Source organism: Rhinolophus sinicus, chromosome X, assembly GCF_036562045.2.
Source record: "Rhinolophus sinicus isolate RSC01 chromosome X, ASM3656204v1, whole genome shotgun sequence".
In the NCBI taxonomy this organism is placed as follows: domain Eukaryota; kingdom Metazoa; phylum Chordata; class Mammalia; order Chiroptera; family Rhinolophidae; genus Rhinolophus; species Rhinolophus sinicus.
The window spans coordinates 2,637,271-2,657,022 of NC_133768.1; the positions used below are offsets into that span (position 1 = coordinate 2,637,271).

The following is a 19,752-nucleotide window of genomic DNA, read 5'->3' on the forward strand; positions in this document are numbered from 1 at the left end:
GGTGGGAATGGAGACGCTTTGACTCACTGCACTGTCGTTTGCTTGTCCACCAACACGGAATCCCTCTTTTGTTTTTCACACCTCCAATACCTCAAATCCCCCAAATAAAACCATGGGAGCACAGGAGGGGGGAATGAGGGCGTTTGCATCTCCACGACACAGCTCCCTTCCTCGAATGACGTCAAGGCTTTCTCCCTGCCACACAGCAACCAAGCATCAACCCGCTCGCTCACGGGCAGGCCCCAAAGCCCGCAAGCAGGATTTCTAGCGAGGTAGAAAGGCCAGTCTGCAGAAGCTTGATAAATGAGACTTAAGCAGAGGGCAAGGCGGATGGCAATGGATACCATTAGCAACTGACCGATAATTACCATAGGTACACTTGTGCACCGCGGAAAGGAAATTTAAGGCTCGGCCTTTGCTGTCAAGAATTTGCAATCTCGCTGGTAAGGATCATACGTGCTTAAAAGAATGAGTTGGCAAAAGGCCACCTGGAGGGGGAAAAAAAAATGAGTCATCTCATAATGGAAATCTAATAAAAAACAGATTTTTCAACACCAAAGAAATGGTCTATTTGTATTAGGTTGAGCAATAGTCAAGAATTCATACAACTTTAAAAATGAACACACTACCGAGCAAATGGGAAAAAGCCACTGAAATCCTACAGACCTAGCCAAGACCCTTGGGTTTTAATTTGCCCCTGCACAGCCACCTATGAGATATGACACCACACCCTTCTCCTCGGTAGGTCTGTTACATCTTTAAATGGAAAGGATCTCTGCTGCCCCTTCCCAGTGGGGACAGCCCTGCAAGACGTGGTTCTCAAACTTCCAAGTGCACGGCAGTTGCCTGGAAATTGCCTGTCTGTGCAGGGTTTCCCTGCCTCGAACACGTGGGCCCAGGCTGGATAATTCCTGGGGGACGGGGGGCTGTTTTGTGCATTGTAAGACGTTTCGCTGCATGCCTGGTCTCCACCCAGTAGATGGAGAGGGAGATGTGACCATGGAGGGATGGTCAGAGAGATGTCACACTGCTGGCTTTGAAGGTGGGACGCAGAGGCCATAAGCCAAGGAATCCAGGGGAACTCTAGAAGCTGAAAAATGAACAAGGAAATGGATCTTCCCTGAAAGCCTCTGGAAAAGAAACGTGCGAGGCCCCGATAACAGGGAGGCCCACGGCAGGCCTCTGATTTCTGGAAATATAACATAATAAATTGGAATTGTTCAAGCCAGTAAGTTTGGGGCCATTTGTCACAAGAGTGACAGGACACTAAGACTATCAATTATAAGGTCAACTGCGAGAACACACGACTGCAGCCTTACCAATAAGCCCCTCGTTATAAGCACGGCTGCCCGGGAAGTTGTGGACCGTGGATGACGACAGAAACCAGCCTCCATCATCTCCCACCTGACCCAGAAACGGTAACGGTGGTCGTACACGGACAGAAGCTTTACAAATACAAAAAAAGCAAACAACTCTACGATTCTGTTATGGTGTAAGCGGGGCTTATGGCTTTGGGGAAGCCCTAGAAAGCAGCCAACGTCTGGCTGAAACCACACGACCTCAGGGATGGCAGGAACTTCACATAACCACCTGGAAAATCCAACCTTCCTGTGTGTTTTCCCAAGAAAGGACCTCGAAAAACCCCGCCCCAAAATGCAGTACAGGAAAAGGGTCCACAGGTGCAGTTTTAATTGACCAAAACGGTTTGCTGTGTTGACCTGTAGGGGGGAAAGACGGAAGAATGCAAGAGAAAGGGGAAGAGACGATTACTCTGTAAGCCAGAATGGAAGCTGAACAGCAATCGGTCGCATCAGCAACAGCCCATTTGTGAGCCATCATCTGAGAGGAGTCTGCTTTACTCAGCCCGGACAATCCTGCCACCTCGACTCCGCACCCCGACCCCAAGCCTTCCCACATTACCCTGTTTCCACTAAAGACATACCAATAAATTAAAACAACACATTCTCCAACCTGGATGAACCTCAAAAACATTCCGTGAAAGAAGCCAGATACTAAAGACCCTGTGCTGCATGATTCCATTTACAGGAAACGTGCAGAGAACACAAATCCAGACAGAGAAAGTACACTGGTGGTTGCCAGGGGCTGGGGGCAGCGGCGAATGGGGAGTGACGGTTTCACGGGCCTGGGATTGCTTTGCGGGTGCGGGGGGGCTGCAACAATTTGGTAGTGCTGACAGCTGCACAACTCTACAAGTCCAAGGGAAGTTCTGAATTATACACTTTAAATGTGCGAGTTGCATGGGACGCGAATTACATCTCAAAAGACCTGTCATATTAAAAAATAGATGGTGAAGAAACTAGGACACTGGCCATTGATTCCATCACTGCAAATTCTTAAAAATTCAACCATCCCAAGGAGATGAGTCTGCTTAACGAGACTCGGCCCCTGCACGACAGCCGACTCCCAGCATCTCGCGAGTGAAGACGGTGAAGCAATGTGCTGAGGTGAGCAGCAAAAGATGAGACGACGGGACCCGAGGCGGCCTAATAGAAGGACTCAGGAGCTGCGTGGGAAGACCTGGGGTCTCTTGATCAAGTTCGGAAAGATGCTTGTGCAAAAAGAAGCGTTCGCAGTCATTTAAAGTTTCTCTCTACAATAAAAGCAATATCTTTCCCCCAAATTAAAAAATATATATAACAAATACACCGGCTACAGGAGTAACCACCTATGGATAACTTCTAGCTGCTCCAAAGCAGCTGACCCCGGCGAGAGTCCTGAAGGGCAAACTGAAAATAAGATGCGCTGACAGGTTTGGGACCCGCGGGGTTAGGTGGAGGAGGCAGGATGGAGAAAGGATAGGTTTTGTTTCGCTGTGAGAAGAAAGGCAGGGGAGCAGCTGGGTTTCTCCCACAGGCCCAAGGGGACGAGACAGCACCAGGGAGCCCCTGGCACAGGGCCTGGGCCCCGAGTCTGCCCCACGTGGGTCCAAGAAGGGCAGACCCGTTGATGGGGTCGGTGGGGGTAACATGGCTGGCGTTTTGGGGACATCTGCACCTGACCAACCCCAAATTGGTATCAGCCCTTGACATAAAGAAGCCACACCCATAAGCCAAAAGGAAAAGACAGACACATTCAACCACACACAAATGGGAAGCTTGGTGATTAAACCACAGTCAACATGACAAGACAAGGAAAGGTCTAGGAGGGGTATATTAGGAACAAGTAACAAAGGAGGGACAACCATATTTTATAAAGACTTCTTTAAGGCAGAGGCCCTCAAAGTGTGGGCTGCCCTTAGACCAGCAGCCCTGGCCCTACCTGGGAACTCATTAGAAATGCAGAGTCTCGGGCCGCAGCCCAGATTTGCTGAATGAGAATTCGGGGGGCAGAGGGGGGCCTGGCAACCTCTGCTTTAACAAGCTCTCCGGGGGTTCTGGCACGTGGACATTTGAGAACCCCTGGGATGGCCACAAAAATATTTAAAGCAGCAGTATAAGAGCCAAAAAATGGAAACAAACCCAAGTGTTCAACAACTGAATAAACAGACCCTTGTGCATTCAGAGCCGATGGAATCCTACCCCGCTTGAAAGGGGGACAAATCAGTGATACCGGCCATCGCATAGAGGGAGCCCCGGCCGTTCCGCTGGGAGAGAGAAACGGGCAAGACCGTGAGCACACAGTGTGCGCTTTCACTGCGAGCACACAGTGTGCGCTTTCACTGCGAGCACATAGTGTGCGCTTTCACTGCCGTACAACCCTGGAAAAGGCACACGTGCCCATCCAGCAATAGCGAGTGAGCAATGGCTGCCTGGAGCGGAGCGACTGAAAGGCACAGGGAAATCTGTAACGGACACAAATACTTGTTCACGTGGTGTCTGTGAGGCCAGCACCGCCATCAAGACAACAAAAATGAGAAAACTGATTAAACTGCACACTTAACACAGGCCTAGTTTCCTGGACTTCAATTAGACCTTAATAAAGTTGTAAAAAGAAAGAACGCAGACAGAGCAAAACAAGCGTGATGTGATTCCACACAGGTAAAAACACAAGACAACATGTCTGTCCGTGGACAGCTGACATGCGACAGACAGAGCTACAATGTCCCATGTGGGCTGTTAAGGCTGGTTATTCCCAGAGGAGGAGAAGATACAACTGCCTAAATTCAGGGAAACTAACATATCGTCATGGATGCCCCTGGAAAAAAGAATGCGCTCAGAACAGGCAAAAGAGACAAAAGAATCAAGAAAAGAGATCTGTTCCGAGGACAGACCTTGTATTTTGGAAGGGAGCAAGGCGGGCTGGGGGCGGGGGGAGCAGGGGAAGGGGCCCCACAGGGTGGAAACAGGAGCTGCGAGGGGGGAGGGGCGGCCCTGGCCGTGAGATGAAAGGCAGAGAAGGGAGTTGGTATGCAGGCTGCGGGGCTGAGCTCTCAGGGCGCCCCCAGGCAGATCGCCCAAGAAAACTAAACGCAGGTGGCAGAGGGGCCGGTGCAGCCCTGGGTGCTGGCAGAGGGCCAGCGATTATTACACTGCACATTTCAGGGAGCAACGGAAAATCCTACAGAAACCCAGACAAACCGAGAGCGCCCATCAGCAGACTCACAAACGTGTCGGCATCGCAGAAGCCAGCCCTGGCCCCAGCCAGTCTACAAAGAGTGTCCAAGACGAGGTGACTGCCGAAAGCAGCCCTTCCATCGACAGAAGGTCATCATTTCTGGTTTTCATGCAGGGGTAGGACCTTCATCCCTCCTCCTCAGGTCTTAGGGGAACAGACACAGAGGAAATAGGACTCCCAGATCAAAGGCAAGAGGTGGCCCCAGATTTCTCTGCCTACACTGTAACTTCTGTTTATTTGTAAATGACTAAATACTTCTAAGGGACTTGCAAGCCATTATTTTCTCCCTCAAGTTATCTCCCCAAATCTTGTTTATCCTTTGCTTTGGAAGAATCCCTATTCCCTGGGCTGTCCGAAGACCGAAGGCAGCCTGCATTCTTTCCTTAAGCCCCAGGGTCTCTAAGTCTTTACTGAAGTTCTAAGCACCTCCTTTAAAACGACCACCAACCAGGTACAAAGCTACTAAGGCAGGGTTTCTTGACCTGGCACGACTGGCCTCTTGTGCAGGGTAAGCGACTGTGGGCACGTGGGACCATCCTTTGCGCTGGACCATGTCTGGCAGTGCCCCTGGCCTCTACCCACGAGATGCCAGTAGCCTCCGTTCCCCATCTGTACCCAGAAATGTGTGCAGCCACTGTCCGATGTCCCCTGAGAGCAAAACTACCCCCAGAGGAGGACCACTGAGCTAACGCATACCCTTGGCCACGCAAGAAACACGGATGGGAATTCAAGATGGAAGGTGGGTGGAAGCATGAAGGGGCGACTGCCGGGCAGTATGTCCTGCTCTCTGGGGACGGCACCATCCCAGGAGAGGCAGTTCCTTGCCCTGACCCCTCACCTGTCCAAGGGGGACCTTTATGCACGATTCCCCACGACGCACGTGACGCTGAGCTGCTCCAGAGCTTGCTGCCCATCTCTCCCGATCCTGATTCCACAGAGGAGGAAACTGAGACCTGAGCCTATGTCCCCACTTCCTGCCTCTCTCCCCACTTCTCCCTGTCAGGGAGGGCGTGGGGAAGGAGAAACAGCCAAGCACACAGGTGCCTGTGCTGAGCACCGGGAAATCTGCAGAGACAAAGGCCACTGGTCAGTGCCTGTGGCTGGGTGGCAGATGTGACGGCCGGTGAATGTGAGTGAGCCGCCTGGGTCATGAAAATGTGCAAAACCTGGGTTATGACGATGGCCGCCCGACTCGGCACACTGACTAAAAATCACTGAACTGTACACTTAAAAAAGGCGACTTTTATGGTATGTAACGTATACCTCAATCAACTTGTTGTAGAAAATCAACTTGATTTTAAGCCAGACTTCCAGTTCTGTTAAATTAAACATCTCCACAAGCTGGCATGGCCAGCAAGCAATCGGAAAGCTACGCAAACATCTGTGGCAAGCCCAAATGAAACAAAGTAACACGCATCTGAGCAAGGCCAGAGTCTACAATGTATCCACCTGGACCCTAGCAGCCACAGAGAACCAAACACTAGGGCACGTCCAACCCAGTGCTGTGCACAGAGAGGAATTCCACTCTGATGGACATCTGGGCCAACAAAAACCCATGCAGAAAAATACATTTGTTGTCCAAATATAGAACACTCAGTGGAAAAGCAAACACGACAGGAAATTAGAGTCGGTCGAACATTTACTTTTAGTGAACTATAAACCCTGCTCAAACTTCTCTGAAAGCCAGTGTGGCACAGAGAAATGGGACCCCCAGCTCACTGGTCTACTGTGCCAGGCATGCAATGCTGTGTGTGCATGCATGTCCGTGTGCATGTGCGTGCGTGTGCATGTGCGTGCGTGTGCGTGTGTTTAATAACATACAGACTGAGAAAATTAGAATTCACAAAAGACAGCTTTTTCTGTGCACCGTTTTAGATTTAAACATGAACTGGGGAAATCATGAAAATATCCAGTCCCTCGTTTCAACTGACTTTTCTGAAACCACATCCAGGATGGTCAAAAAAAAAATTATAAAATGTAACTAGAAATTATCTGACCATTGAGGAGGTATGATCTGGACTCCACTGAGATAAAAATGAAATATTTCCATGAGCTAATCTCATTCCATTTTTAGCTTGAGTCGACTAATGTAATTAACCAGGGTTATATAATTTTGCTAGCTTCCAGTTTCCAATCGTAAAGCTTCACATACAATTATTTGAACTACAATTGATTTTTTATTTCTGTGGGAAAATGAAGCTAGCTCATTTTAATAACCCAATCTTCCTAACGAGAAGTAACTGCCTTCCCTGATATAAATTATGTAAGCGGTACTTCAACGATGCTATAAACGAATTGGTTCTATTATATGTTCTCCCTTGAAGCTTAGCGCACTGACAGAATCCCTCAGAGGCCTGCACCACTTGGCCCCACTGGTCCCCCACCCTCCTGCCTCACACCCCTGTACTTCAAATGCCCAGAAATCGTCACAGCTGCGTACGCTTCACGCGTAGGTATACCTGAGGTGTGCATCTGGGAAACAGAACCAACTTCCGCGCGGGCCATTCTCTGGATGCACGTCTGGAACATTCCAGAGGGTAACTGGGCTTGCAAAGCATCAAATGCTAATTATTAGCATTGTCAGTCAGCAACCAGAACCGGTCCAGAGCTGAAGTGACCGGTATCTGGGGACCTGCACGCAATGTGAAGTCAAGGCCTGGCCGAGGCTCAAGTTTAAAGGCCAAATACTCGGTCTCACTTCCTCCTGTAAAGGGGGCAGCCAAGTCCATTCCCAAAACCCTCCTGATAACTCAATGTGTTACTGGAGCGCCCACGTCTTGCTCTCTGGAGGGTAGACAAAGGTGCAAAATAAGACGATAAAAAATTGTACTTCCTGTTTCTCCTCTTTACAGGACGTGCCTTCGGAATAGCCCCATAAAGAGAAGCAGGTTTGTTTGTTTTAAAGTAGGAAAGAAATAAATATTTCAGTTTAGCGAAGGCCAATGAATGCCACGGCACGTCCCGACCAGCATTAATGCAGCGTCCTGTCGGTTCTCAGAAAATGTGCAGTTGTTATTACTTCATCTTCTCCACAGAGTTACGTCGCCAAGTCAATAGCACAAAGGCAAAAACAGACGCAAACCCCCAAAATGATACACACAAACCAAACCTACAGAGCTCTAGGTTCAAGTGAAACACACAAAAAGGCGAGTGTGAAAACCCTGCGGCTACTTGCACGTGACATTCAGACCCTCCAGAAAACCAATCTTCAGCAAATGAGCCAAAAGCCCCTCAGGTCACAGACGCCCCTCAGGTCTCCTCTCTGCAGCCACCAATGTGGTCTGAGGCATGAACATAATCTATTTATTTTCTCTCTGGAACACCCGTAATACAGCATCAACTAAAGTGACAGTTTTCTCTTTAAAAATCCTCTAATGTGAAATGCAAAAAAAAAAAAAATTGTAATTATTATTTAATAACAGCCATGATGGATGAAATATATTCCTGGGAGGGAGGGAGGGGAGACAACAAATAAAAGCCAGACTGAAGGCACCCAAAGACTTTCGTCACAAGCCAGCTCCCACACCATCTCATGTCGAGTCGGAATCCCTTTTTCAACAAAACGCCCGGATCTGGAGCGCCCCAGGGGCTTCCATCAATGAAAGCAGCTCATCTATAAACAGAACGGTAATGAAAATACTGCCGAGTCATGAAATGCTTAAAAAAGCCCAGCACTGTTCCAAAGCTTCCCCTCGCACCTGCCACTGACACAGTCTTCTGGTTCTAAAGCACAAATATTTCTTCAGCTTCAAAAACACGCCAGGTCTAGTAGGGGCCCAAATGGGCACGGTACCATGTCATGGCATGTTCTGTCTTTCCTAAGTCACAGCATTAATGGCTGCGTCTCGGTCCCTTAGCGTGTGCACACACAAACACATGTGCACACACACACACGTGTGCACACACGCACACACACGATGTGGAGACGGCTGCTTTAACGAGCAGCATGACATTTATGGGCAACTGGAACATCAGCAGGCCTGTCCGCTTGGTCTCAGCTGGGCTACAGTAATCCCTATCACGCACTGGACACGTGACATCACGAATGCTTATCTTCACCCACTTCGAAGAGGGCTGCACCTCCAACACTGTGCCTTCCGACCAGGCTTTTCTGAAGTCTTACTGTGCGGACGCCGGGAAATGGCTGAGATTGGCATGGAACCTCCCGTGTGTCTCAGAAATACACACCTCAGGTGGTACTTATTTCACCATCGAATTAGGAGTTCCACGAAACCGTGTGTCTCCCAAACTGCCCTGCGACTGTCAGGGCCTGGCAAACGCGGGCTCCAAGTTGCTAACAGTGAACACCTAAGCCTTTCCCAACACAGAGCTGGCGTCCAAGTTCCACCTTGGGATTAAAATGCCTGCATGATTCTGTTGGAAAAAGAACCTCAGGTGGGGACCCATGTTTAATCCACCCCCCTGACGCCCCCTCCCCCATGAACCAAATAGTAAGGACGCCTATTCTGTGCTCAGGGCTTTTTTCAAATACAACGTGAAACTCTGCCGCCGCCTGGAACTTTACAGGTGCTGTGAATTAGGGTTGCATACTAGTGCTACAGACGTCTGCACGTGACTCTGGTAAGAGACCCCCCCACACACACTCCACTTTCTCATTTGTCCCCTTCAAATGGACGTCCACAGGCTAAGCAGAGGAGCCCAGCCAGCCTGGTGAAGACTAAGAATTACCCTCTACCCTCAATGCACTGAAACCCAAAGCACCGCTGAGCGCTGCTGCATTTTTCTCCAGTTCTTTCGAAGATGTACATGGTCTTTCCCATAGTCCAGTGTTTCTTTGGTTTAAGAAATAAAATGGCATCTCGTACAGTAAGCTTCTTTTGTCCAAACAAGCAGAGGTTCAAACAAGCAGAAAGGTTTGCAGAGCTGAACAACCCCGGATGTGTGCACAGCTGCCAAGGCTTAATGACAAGGGGTGAGTCGATAAGACTAATGCGTCGAGCTCACTGAGAAGGGACAGTGTCCTCCCAGCCTGGCTCCAGCACAGATGACACTGGGCATCCAGTTCTCAGTACACTCGAGGACGGTTGCGATTTCTTGGAGTGGGGTGGTGACCAGGTGGGGGGCGAGGAGAGGTGTCCTTCCCTCCTCCTGCCTCTGTATTCAGCCTGGGGGCTGGGGGTAAGTGTTGCAGAAAGGAAAGAGCTCTGTGCTGGCTACTGGGGGGTGTCATGTGCGAGGTTCCAGGCTCAAGGGAAACAAGCAAAGAAAACTCTGGTGTTTTCTCTGAAGCATTCCGGGTACATCCACCCGATAGGGGAAAAATGACAGGACTCCAAGGCAGACACTGTCTTCAAGAATAAACTGTGAATGTTGCCCCGAGCACCATTTGTGTTTATTTTAAAGGATCTCACAAGACTGGAAAACTATGACACTCAGAAGAATTACTCACAGGCAGCCAATTGCTAGGTTGTTTTCTTTTTTTAAACATGCAACAAAGTTATCAACGTGAAGTTACATGTTGCCTATTTTAATCACAGCTAATATGGTCAAAGCATGGAACATATATGTCAGTTTACCCACATTTTTAGTTCACATGAGAGCACCATCACCTCCAACCAACATATAACAAGTGTCCCTTTTCCAAACTGAAACCCTCACCCGAGAGACGTGCAAGAAGCCTTAAGATCAGCTCATCAACCCTTTCAGTCCCCTGTGTGGGACACACACAGGCTAAAGACACCACACAAGCAGGCAGACCACCCAAGGCAGGACGCCAGGAGCCAAAACGCCAGGTCAAGGATTCTTCTAGAACACATGCCATTTCTTATTAGATCACGAAAAGCGGAAATGATGGCCCAAAGCAAAATGCAGCTTAAGAACTACACAGAAGCCCAGCCTGAGGAATTTGTTTTATTCCTACAACAAACTAATGCAAATACAACTTGCTATTTTTAACCTATTTGCTATTCAAATCATCACTCCACTGGGAAAAATGTGCTGCCTCCAGGTGTGCCTCCTGTTTTTGAAACTAAAGACAGGACTCTAAGCTACCGATACATTTTACATAGTAAATGTCTTGAAAGGTTCAGGGGAAAGTGCATCAAAACACATCCCATTTCAACTAATCTGGCAGCAAGGATTCACTGGCAGAGAAAATGAACCAATCTTCGGCAGCCCCAACAAGACTCCTGGTATTTTTTTCACTGTGGCTTCTTACAAGTATTAAGAAGTGACAAGTTTAGCTCTCCTTTGCTTTCGATAATATCCACAGCGTAAAATCGTTCTGCGGGCAGCACAGGGGCCCCACAAGTGCCAAAGCATGAGGTTCGTGGGTCTGGGAAGGTGCTGGGAGGCTGGAAGGCTTCACCGCTGGGAGTTTCTTCCTGAGCAAGGATGTGATTAGCAGGAGAGGAGAGCAGAGCTGAGGGGCAGTGCCCTGGCTACGGGCTGGGGAAGGGGCGACTAGGGGGCACCACAGCGGAGAGCACTAGGGCACAGCTCTGGGGGCAGGGACAGCTCTGTATCCCGACAGCAGTGGTATTTAACCAGGCCTATCCATGTGTTGAAATGCCTAACTTATTATATAGTAACTTAGAAAATATAGAAATATAGAGGGACTATAAGTGTGTGTGTGTGCATATATGTATATGCTGGGTGTGCCAAAAAAGCATATACACATAACTTGTATTCATCTTTTGTTATCAGTATATATTGAGTATTACCATTTTAATAGTTTTTTCCTTCCTTAAAACGTGTATACATTTTCTTGGCACCCTCTGTATGTGCGCATATACGCATGCCAGCCCCGAAATTTAACTTAAGAGGAGTAATAAAAAGATAAAAAAAGAAAGCAAGCGATCGCTGGAGACCATCCTAACAAATAAAGATACATTTCCACATCCAATTCCCAACGTGGGAGTAGAGGAAATAAAAGCAGGGTGGGCTCCACACATGGTAACAATCCTTTCTCCTTTAATATTCTACAGGCCTGAGAAATAAAGCTTATTCTCCCTCTCTCTCTCTCTGTCAATGAGAAAACTAATGCTAGAGAAGGTAACTGGCCGTAAGAGGCAGTCAAGTGCATGGTGAGTTGGCTGCAAATCAAACTTCCCTCACGGCCCTGTGTCATGTGCCCGTGACAACCAGCAGCCAGAAGGCCCTGCCCAGGTTAGACCTGGCGCTCCAATGGGGGTCAGCACGACACGGGCCATGGGTCACTCAGGATCACCAGGCTCCCATGACCAGGAAAATGCACAGCCGTCCCCAGCTTTGCTAATCACCCGAGTCGTGACTCAAGCAGCACCCAGAGTCTTGGAAGCAGCAAACACTCCATCCAGCTGCCTCCGCCCTCTGAGCCCCTGCCTGCTGGGGGGGTGACCCCAAATCCAGGTTAAAGGACATGCTGCTGGGCACCAGGAGGATCCGCGAAGACATGAGACAGGTGATGTTTGCAGGGTTTGTTTTCCATGATACCGAAGGTTCCAAGAAGCCGACCGAAAGTAAGACCTAGTAAATCTGCTTCGACGTCAGCAAAATGGAAACAAGAAGCTGAGAAATAGTGTTCAAGGTGGACCTGTACCTGGAGCTCTAAAAAGGACTTGTGTTGAGAGTCTAGGCAACTAGCAGCCTCGCCCTCCCCCACCCCCTCCTGCTCTGGCTTCTAATGGCTCTTCAAACTCCTGAATTCACTCCTTCCCACCTCTTCCTTCCGCTCTCCTGTGAGCACCCGCAACTCTTACTATCTGTATCCCCACAAAGCGCATGGGCTCCTGAGAACTACAGAACTTGCTATATCGTTTTTCTTGGCATCCACCACCCTTACCGAGCCTGCCCCAAACAGGACCGTGGCACTGATTGTATAACCACGGTGGTTCCCCCCCTGGGCACCACTGGCACTGGGGGCAGACCCATCTGTGGCAGGGCTGTCCTGTGCATTGCGGGGTATTCAGCAGCTTCCACACACCCACTAGATGCCGGCAGCACTACCCATCCCCTCCCCCAACCTCTGACAACCCAAAACATCTCCAGACATTGCCACATGCCCCCTTGAACATAGGAAGCAAAACCGCCTCCAATCGAGAGCCATCCGTGGGCTGCAAGACTCTAGCATTCAACACGGAAAACACGATTCCAATAAACCACCCCGTTCTCGACTTCCCTCTTTCCGAGCCGTCTCTTCCTCCCCAACCCACGCACCATGCCCTATCTCCATCTCTGTTCCCTTCCGCCAAGAACAAACCAAAGGAAATGGTCCTGGACTTCGTGTGTAAGATATAAATATTCTCTCCTCTGTTTGAACTTTAAATTTGCTCCAATTCAATTTTTTAATGGCCTCCGGTTCCCATCTGCAGTCTTCAATCAGGCAGCGGATTCTTCATAAATATTTGACAGCAGTGATGATAATGGACAGAATGGCCTGGAGGGAGGCTGCCAGCTCACTGAACAATCATCTCCAGTCAAGTTTTCCAGTCCCTGGTAAGAAAGCGCCGGGACGCCCAACTCCTTCAGTGTCGCATTTCTGGAGATTTTAAACTCCTTCTCAGAGTAGGAGACCATTGACTTTCTTAGTCCCTTCCCATGGCCAGCTTTTATTTTGGTTTTGTTGGGTCACATTCTGCCAATCTGGCCAGTGCAGTCCCTTCGGTCAAACCCCATGGAAAGGATGGAGAACAGCAAAGGGCCAAGGCAGGCAAGACCCAAGGGACCAACTCACATCCAGTCTCCGCTCCAGAGGCCACTTACTTCCTTCACACTAAAAATAGTTACGGGGGAAAAAAAAAGTTTATCTTTTCAACTTAAAAAAAAGTGTTTACAAAATGACTGTAGTCTTCCTTCCTGATTGAAACTGTATTTTAAAATGCCTAGTAGCAAAAGATTACCAAGTGATTGGATGTAGTGTACTAGTTCTTTTTAAGGGGGGAGGGGTGAATTCGAGGCATGGGGAAACCACAGCTGGGACACTCTCACCTCACACAGCAGAGCAACTGTGACTGTCACCAGGCCCAGGGTGCGGCCTGGCAATGCCATATGTGTGGGGCCTGGGGTCTGGGCACCCCAGCAGAACGCGGGGATGGGGACGGCCCCAGGTTTGAACTGGGTGTTTTCCTACCCACAGGTGACTGAGACTCTCGATTCCTGACGCTCAGGACCTGCGTGAGATGGCTTTCCTGGGCGCAGCCTCCCTCAGGAGGGACCCTGGCAGAGAACTGCAGGTGTCCCAGGTGTTCAAGAACTTCCACCCCACGCTGAGAGCTCACCTCAGGGCCCTGAGAGGAAGCAAAAGTGAGGGCCAATGACAGAAGGCTGACCCGGGAAGTCACCTCACTGACAGACACAAAATGGGGTTTTTCCCCCACCCTCATTTACAAATAAAATGCCTAACCTGTTGCTATAAAAAAATACAAAGAACTATGCAAATGACACACCAACTAAGTAATAAAAATAACATCCTGACTCAGGGACCGGGTGTACAGGAAACAGTGAACAGTCAGACATTTTTTTTTTTGAAAAAAAAAATACTTCGACTATTGTGAAGTCTCACTTTGTTGGAACGATTCCTTACCAGCCTTTTAATATGTTAAGACTTTGACCTCAAGTGACTGAGCCTTAATACTTAGTACCTGAACTTCAAGGGGCGGGCGGTAGCCCGAGGTACCCACAGCAAGCAAAGATTTAAATGTACCAGATGCAGCGTCTCAACCAGCCACACGGGGACTCAATGATGGTGACACCAAAGGCTCCAATCATCCCAAGGGATATTCACCACCATCCGCTTAGGCAGGCACATGGGGACCGACGCTATTTTTTCAGACGGGAAAACTGAGGCACAGAAACGCTGAATTCCTTGCCCGAGGTTAAACGTTCAGACTCCAGCTCACAGTTCTGGTTTTCTGATTCAAAACTGATCTGATGCCCCTCAATCTAAAACCACAGCCGTCAAATTCAGGGGCAGAATCCATTCACTGAAATCACTTTCCTGGGTCAATTGCTGGCTGAAATGGATCTCTCTCTTTTAAAAAGATATACCTGTGAATTATTTCAAACGGTCTCTCCTCTCCCCCCACAAGAAGCCCACTAACTCTCTTGTTTTATTGTCATTGTAATAACCATAAAGTAGGACCCTACCACAGCAGTTTCTGGAAGTTCTGTGCTATCCAATATGGTGGCCACTAGCCACATGCATCCACTGAGTACATGAACTGTGGCCAGAATGACCAAAAGTGACAGAACTGTTCCTTTCATTGAATTCTAATTGACTCTAAATGTGCACACGTGACTAGTGGCCACCACATTGGACAACACAGCTAGAGAGGAAAACAGACGGGTCCTGATTCTATTGAGATATGTTTATACGTATGCACAGATTTCCATGAAGATTCTTGTTTGTGAGTGTGTGTGTGTGTATACACTCGTAATTTAAACAGCTTTTTTCTCCAATTGGGAAAATTTACCCTAGGTAGTCAGGAAGGCAAAAAAAAAAAAAAAAAAAAAAGGCCAAGCTTACCAGCTGGGCTTTGGGAATCAGACAACCCTCCCTCCACGACTACGTATTGGCAAGTTACTTAACATCTTTCAAGGTCCTCTGCTGTGACATGGAAATGACACGTGCTAGTATAGGGTTAGGCCTGTGAATGGCTCAGGGCATAGCATAAAGACAACCGTTCTATTTGCACGCGAGCAACAGCTAACATTTACAGGCGGCTTTCCATTCCAGTTCACATACATTCTCTTCCCGTCCTCACTCTGCCCAGTGAGTACAGCGATTTCAGTTCTCCTTTATATTTTTACACACATAGCAAGTAACGCTCAGCAAGGTGCAGGACGTCCAGACCCACGGTGGAGCAGGAACAGGGTGGACTAGTTCAGATCACACAGGGACAGCCGAATGTCACTGGTCATGATGCAGTTGGACTCGAGGACCCTATTCACCACTGTGGGGGCCACAGAGCCCATTGCAAGTCTCCAACCAGGAGGCAGACTCATGATGTCATCACACAAACGGAACACTGAAGCTCCCAGAGATACAGGTGGCTTTCAAGGCCAAGGAAGACACCAAGCATTCTCCTTTCCCAAAATGCCCAACCTTTCAGGAAGGGTGGGGTTTGGGAGATTTAGGGATCCACGTGTGACATTTAAATGGGGGTGTTGATAGTTCCTGGACTGACCAAGCCCTGGATAAAAGCACAAGAGCCAACCCTAGAGGATTCAGGACACGTGCGCTGCCCTTGGCGAGTGGGCCCCTTCCCATGTCCCACTGTCCCCTAAGGGGGCCCACCTTGCTCCCGGTGTCCCTCTGGGCCTAGTAGAGTACCTGGGTACATTTTTGAATAAATGTTTATCCATCACTAAAAAAGGGGAGGGACCTCCTTACTAAGATACTGTTGTACAAACTCATGCTATGGATACAACTGATGACAGTACCCCAGATTATGAAACATTCACTTTTGGGTCCCTTCAATAATACAGCGATCATTATTTTCGTTGTTATTTTGCAAACAGTTTCTTCTTTAAAACTACTGGCAGAGGAAAAAAATCACTAGCCCACTGGACGGGCAAATGTACACCACCAAATACACCACCAAAAATCCCCATTTCTGTCCCACAGGTGTGTGTACACGGAAGAGCTGGAATCCCCTTGAGGGGCTATTTTAATAAGTGGCTCAAGTGACGAACGTCAACTTTTATTCCTGGATTATTTACCCAGCTGGGTGGTTTTCCATCAAAATCTGCAGCACATTTGACACATAGCGAGGGTCCTTTAAAATAAAAGCGTCATCTTAACGTCGTAATTGTTCCATACTCAACACTTTTTTTTTTCCCTAAAGGCATCTTTTCCAGGAATGACTAATTCTAAACTTTTCATAAAATCGTCCAGAGCCATTTGTACCCCAAGCCACCGCTGGGGACCTCAGCAGGGCGCCCCCTCCCTCCAGGTCTGAAGTCCCGCCCCTGCGCTTCCAGGTTAAACCAGGGACCTGGGCGGCGCGTCAGGAGAGAAAAACATCCAGAAGTCAGGTCAAGCCACATGTGACAATGCAAAGCAGAGACAGTTGCAGATGCGATAGGGGCTGGGTGGGTGGGGGTTTTGTTGTTGTTGTTGTTTTTTCTTTTGGGGGGGGTATGACCCACAACATCACCTCCGACTCTTTAACTTTCTGGAATCTGCCATGCAGTTGTGCGGGAAAACGCCAGGCCACGCGAGGAGCGAGCCCCGGCCCAGGCCTGACCGCGCACGGGCGACGCACGCGAAGTCCAGGCCCCAACACAGCGCGGGCTGGCTTCTAGTGACCCCCGATTGTCACATGCCCGGCAGCCACCGACACCCGAAGACGCACCCCCACCCGGTTCCGAGGACGGGCCCCCAGTGGGGAAAGTCCCTCCGGGAGCAGGGCCCGGGACGCGAATCTGGGGTCACCCCTCCCCCTAGCCCGGGAGCAACAGGTCTGCACCCTCCCCAGGCCGCGCTGTGCAGAACCCGCCAGCCCAGGGGCGACCCCCACACGCCGAAGTCGCCCCCGGCCCGGTCCTCGCGCTCGGGCCGGGGGGAGGGGAGGGCCTCTGACTTCCTTGACAGTTTCTGCGCCTCGGAAACAGAGCAGCCGCGGGGCCTCGCCCGGCACTCACTCCACGGCGCGCCGCCGCGCGGCCACCCGGTCCGGGGCGGGCCGGCCGGAGCCCGGGATGAATGGGGCTCCCCTCCCCCACGGGGGAGCCCGCGGCGCCGCAGCTTCGCCCACCAGCCCCAGGGGCGGCAGACAAAGGGGACCCGGGGGCAAAGGGAGCGCCTCCCCAAACTCGCCGGCCGCCTCCCACTCCCCAACACAAAGCAGCCCCCCCACGCGCCGGCACTTTGGGGAGCGGCCCCCTCGGGGTATTGTTCAGCCTGCAGGGAGCGCGCCGCACCCCAGCCCGAGCCCCGGGGACAGTTGGGGACCTGCCCCTCCAGGGCTCCGGCTGCGGGCGGAGCGTGCGGGCGCCCCGAGCCGCCGGCCAGGCCCACCCCCGCCGGAGAAGTTTGCGCCCCCCCGCCCCGCGCCCGCCGGCCGGGCCCCGCGCACTCACCTCGCCGCGGGCAGAGCAACTTGTGGGGCGCCGCTGCGCCGAGCCTCCCTCCGGCCGGCCGTCGCCGAGCCGGGCCGAGCCGCGGCCGAGGAGGGCCCGGCGCCCCGGAGCAGCCTCGCGCCGCCCCCGGGCCGCCCCCGCCCCGCCGAGTCCCGTGAGGCGCGGGCGCTGGAAAGTTTCGGTGCCGAATGGCGGCCGAGGGCGCTGCGGCGGCGGGGCGGGGCGGGGGCGCTGGCGGCTCGCGGCTCCCGAGCGCGGAGAGTGGGGGGGCCGAGGCGGGAGCGGCGGCGGCGGCAGAGGGCGGGACGGCGGGAGGGACCGGCACGGGCAGTGACCTCAGGGGGGAGCGGCCGCCGCCAGAGCGCCGACCCCGGCCGGGAGGACTGCCAGGGGGGCCGCCTCCGCCGCCCCGGCCCGCCCCTCCCCCAGACCCCCACACCGGGGGAGGGGCGCCCGCGTCCCCTCCGGCCCCTCCCCTGCGCCCTGGGGGACCGCGTCCCAAACCAGACCCTCCCCCACTGGGGTAGGGACGCCGGGCCAGCCCCTCCCCCACGGCGAAGAGGGTGAGAGTCCGCGCCCCAGAACTGCCCCTCCCCCGCGGCCTCTAGGGAGGACCCGCGTCCCAATCCAGCCCCTCCTCCACGGTGGGGGAACCTGCGACCCCGCGACGTCCCTCACCCCGAGCCTCCCCTGCCCCCACGCCTAGGGTGGGTGAGGGGAAACCGGGCCTTTCCCTACAAGCTCGGAACCCAGTCCTTTCCCCGTGGCCTCCATAGGGAGGAGGGGAACGCGGTCTACCCCCACCCAGTCCCAAACCTCAGTCTTTACCCCACTGTCGGGGTGGGGGGACCGTAACCGGGGCCACCCCCCCCCCCGAGGTTTCCATAGGGGAGAGGAACCCGGGCCGGTGCTAGAGTGTTACCCTCCCCCACCTCAAAAAAGAAACCGCCCAGTTGCCCTAACAGAACCCTTGTAACCTGCCCGAGGGGGCATCTCCCTCAAAACCCGCGGCTTAGAGGACACCCCCGTGTTCTCTCCCCCTCCCCAAAAGGTGGGGGCTCAGGTGGAGCCCTCAACCTTTGCAAAAACAGCGACAGGGAAGGGCCAGAAACGCGTGGGGAGAAAGAAACTCAGACACACGGGGGTGGAGGCCAGGAGCTGGGGTGTGGGGGTTCCGGGGGTTGGGGGGAGCCTCCTCCCATCCTTATCCCCACCCCCACAAGCAGGCGTCAGACCTCCCTCGGGCATTTCCAAAGTGTTTCACGTTGCAATGGTCGCTTGGCCCAGCCCTGGTGCACCCGAATCCCCAGCGTCCCTTCCTCCCCTCCAGTTCGGTGACCACTACCCACCCCACGCGGCCTTAATGCAATTAAATAGACATCCGCGCCCACCCCGAGCACCTTTAGTGTCTGCTTTGTTGAATATTTTAAAATAAGTTTGCCCCTCCCTGTGGTGTATACTGAGCTTCGCGCTCAGAGCCCAGTACACTCAGCTAAACTGTAACCTCACTTGCTCTTTTCTGGGACACTGGACCATTTGTTGTTCTGGTGGCTGAGGGAAGGGGGCCGGAGGTGAGTTTTTAAGGGGCTGGTCCTCCATCGGAAAGGCGGACCTAAAACCTAGCCTGCCATATATTGCTGTGAAAGGTCAATGATGTAAAACGACGGTTGCTACACCATTATCATAGAGCACATCAATAAAAAATCCACACTTACACAGTCTCCATAATTGTGAATCAGCAGAATAGATTGTGTCTTACTACGTATCAGTTGCCATTCAAGACCACCCCCAAAAGGACGTGGTGGGGCCTTCCCTCGAGCCTGCCCTTCGTTGCTCCCGGACGCCCTGGGCTTGTGCGGGCTGATGCTGAGAGGTATCACATGCAATCGAAAAACCGAGGGTGCAATAGAAAACCCGAGCGAGCTCATGATGCAACCCTGCCCCGATTACACGTGCTTCCCCTCCCCCACCGGCTGCTGATGGTAGCGCGGCGTTTTTTCCGCCTGTAGGGTCACATTGTGGTTGATTGATTCTCCTTTCGCCTGGCTCAGTCATTCAGATTTGGAAAGTAAATAACAAGTTGACATCATTACAGCTTTCGGCTTTACCCGGACGCGGCCCTCGGCTACCGCACTCTCTCGAGTAACCGCGCAG

The 19,752-nt window shown here is 51.7% G+C and overlaps 1 protein-coding gene across 6 annotated transcripts in view; it reads right to left on the minus strand.

Annotated features, from left to right (window-relative positions):
- The window catches only part of TBL1X (transducin beta like 1 X-linked), a 182,192-nt gene extending 162,711 nt beyond the window's left edge, over positions 1-19,481 (minus strand). For 4 of the 6 annotated variants that reach the window (XM_074324202.1, XM_074324203.1, XM_074324198.1 and 1 more), the window contains exon 1: positions 17,599-17,949. The gene's annotated coding sequence lies outside the window, so the exon portion shown is untranslated. Of the gene's footprint in view, positions 1-17,598; positions 17,950-19,313 lie in introns of those variants that run through there. The other 2 variants (XM_074324200.1, XM_074324204.1) reach the window with 2 other exon arrangements.
- Positions 19,482-19,752: the final 271 nt, after the last annotated feature.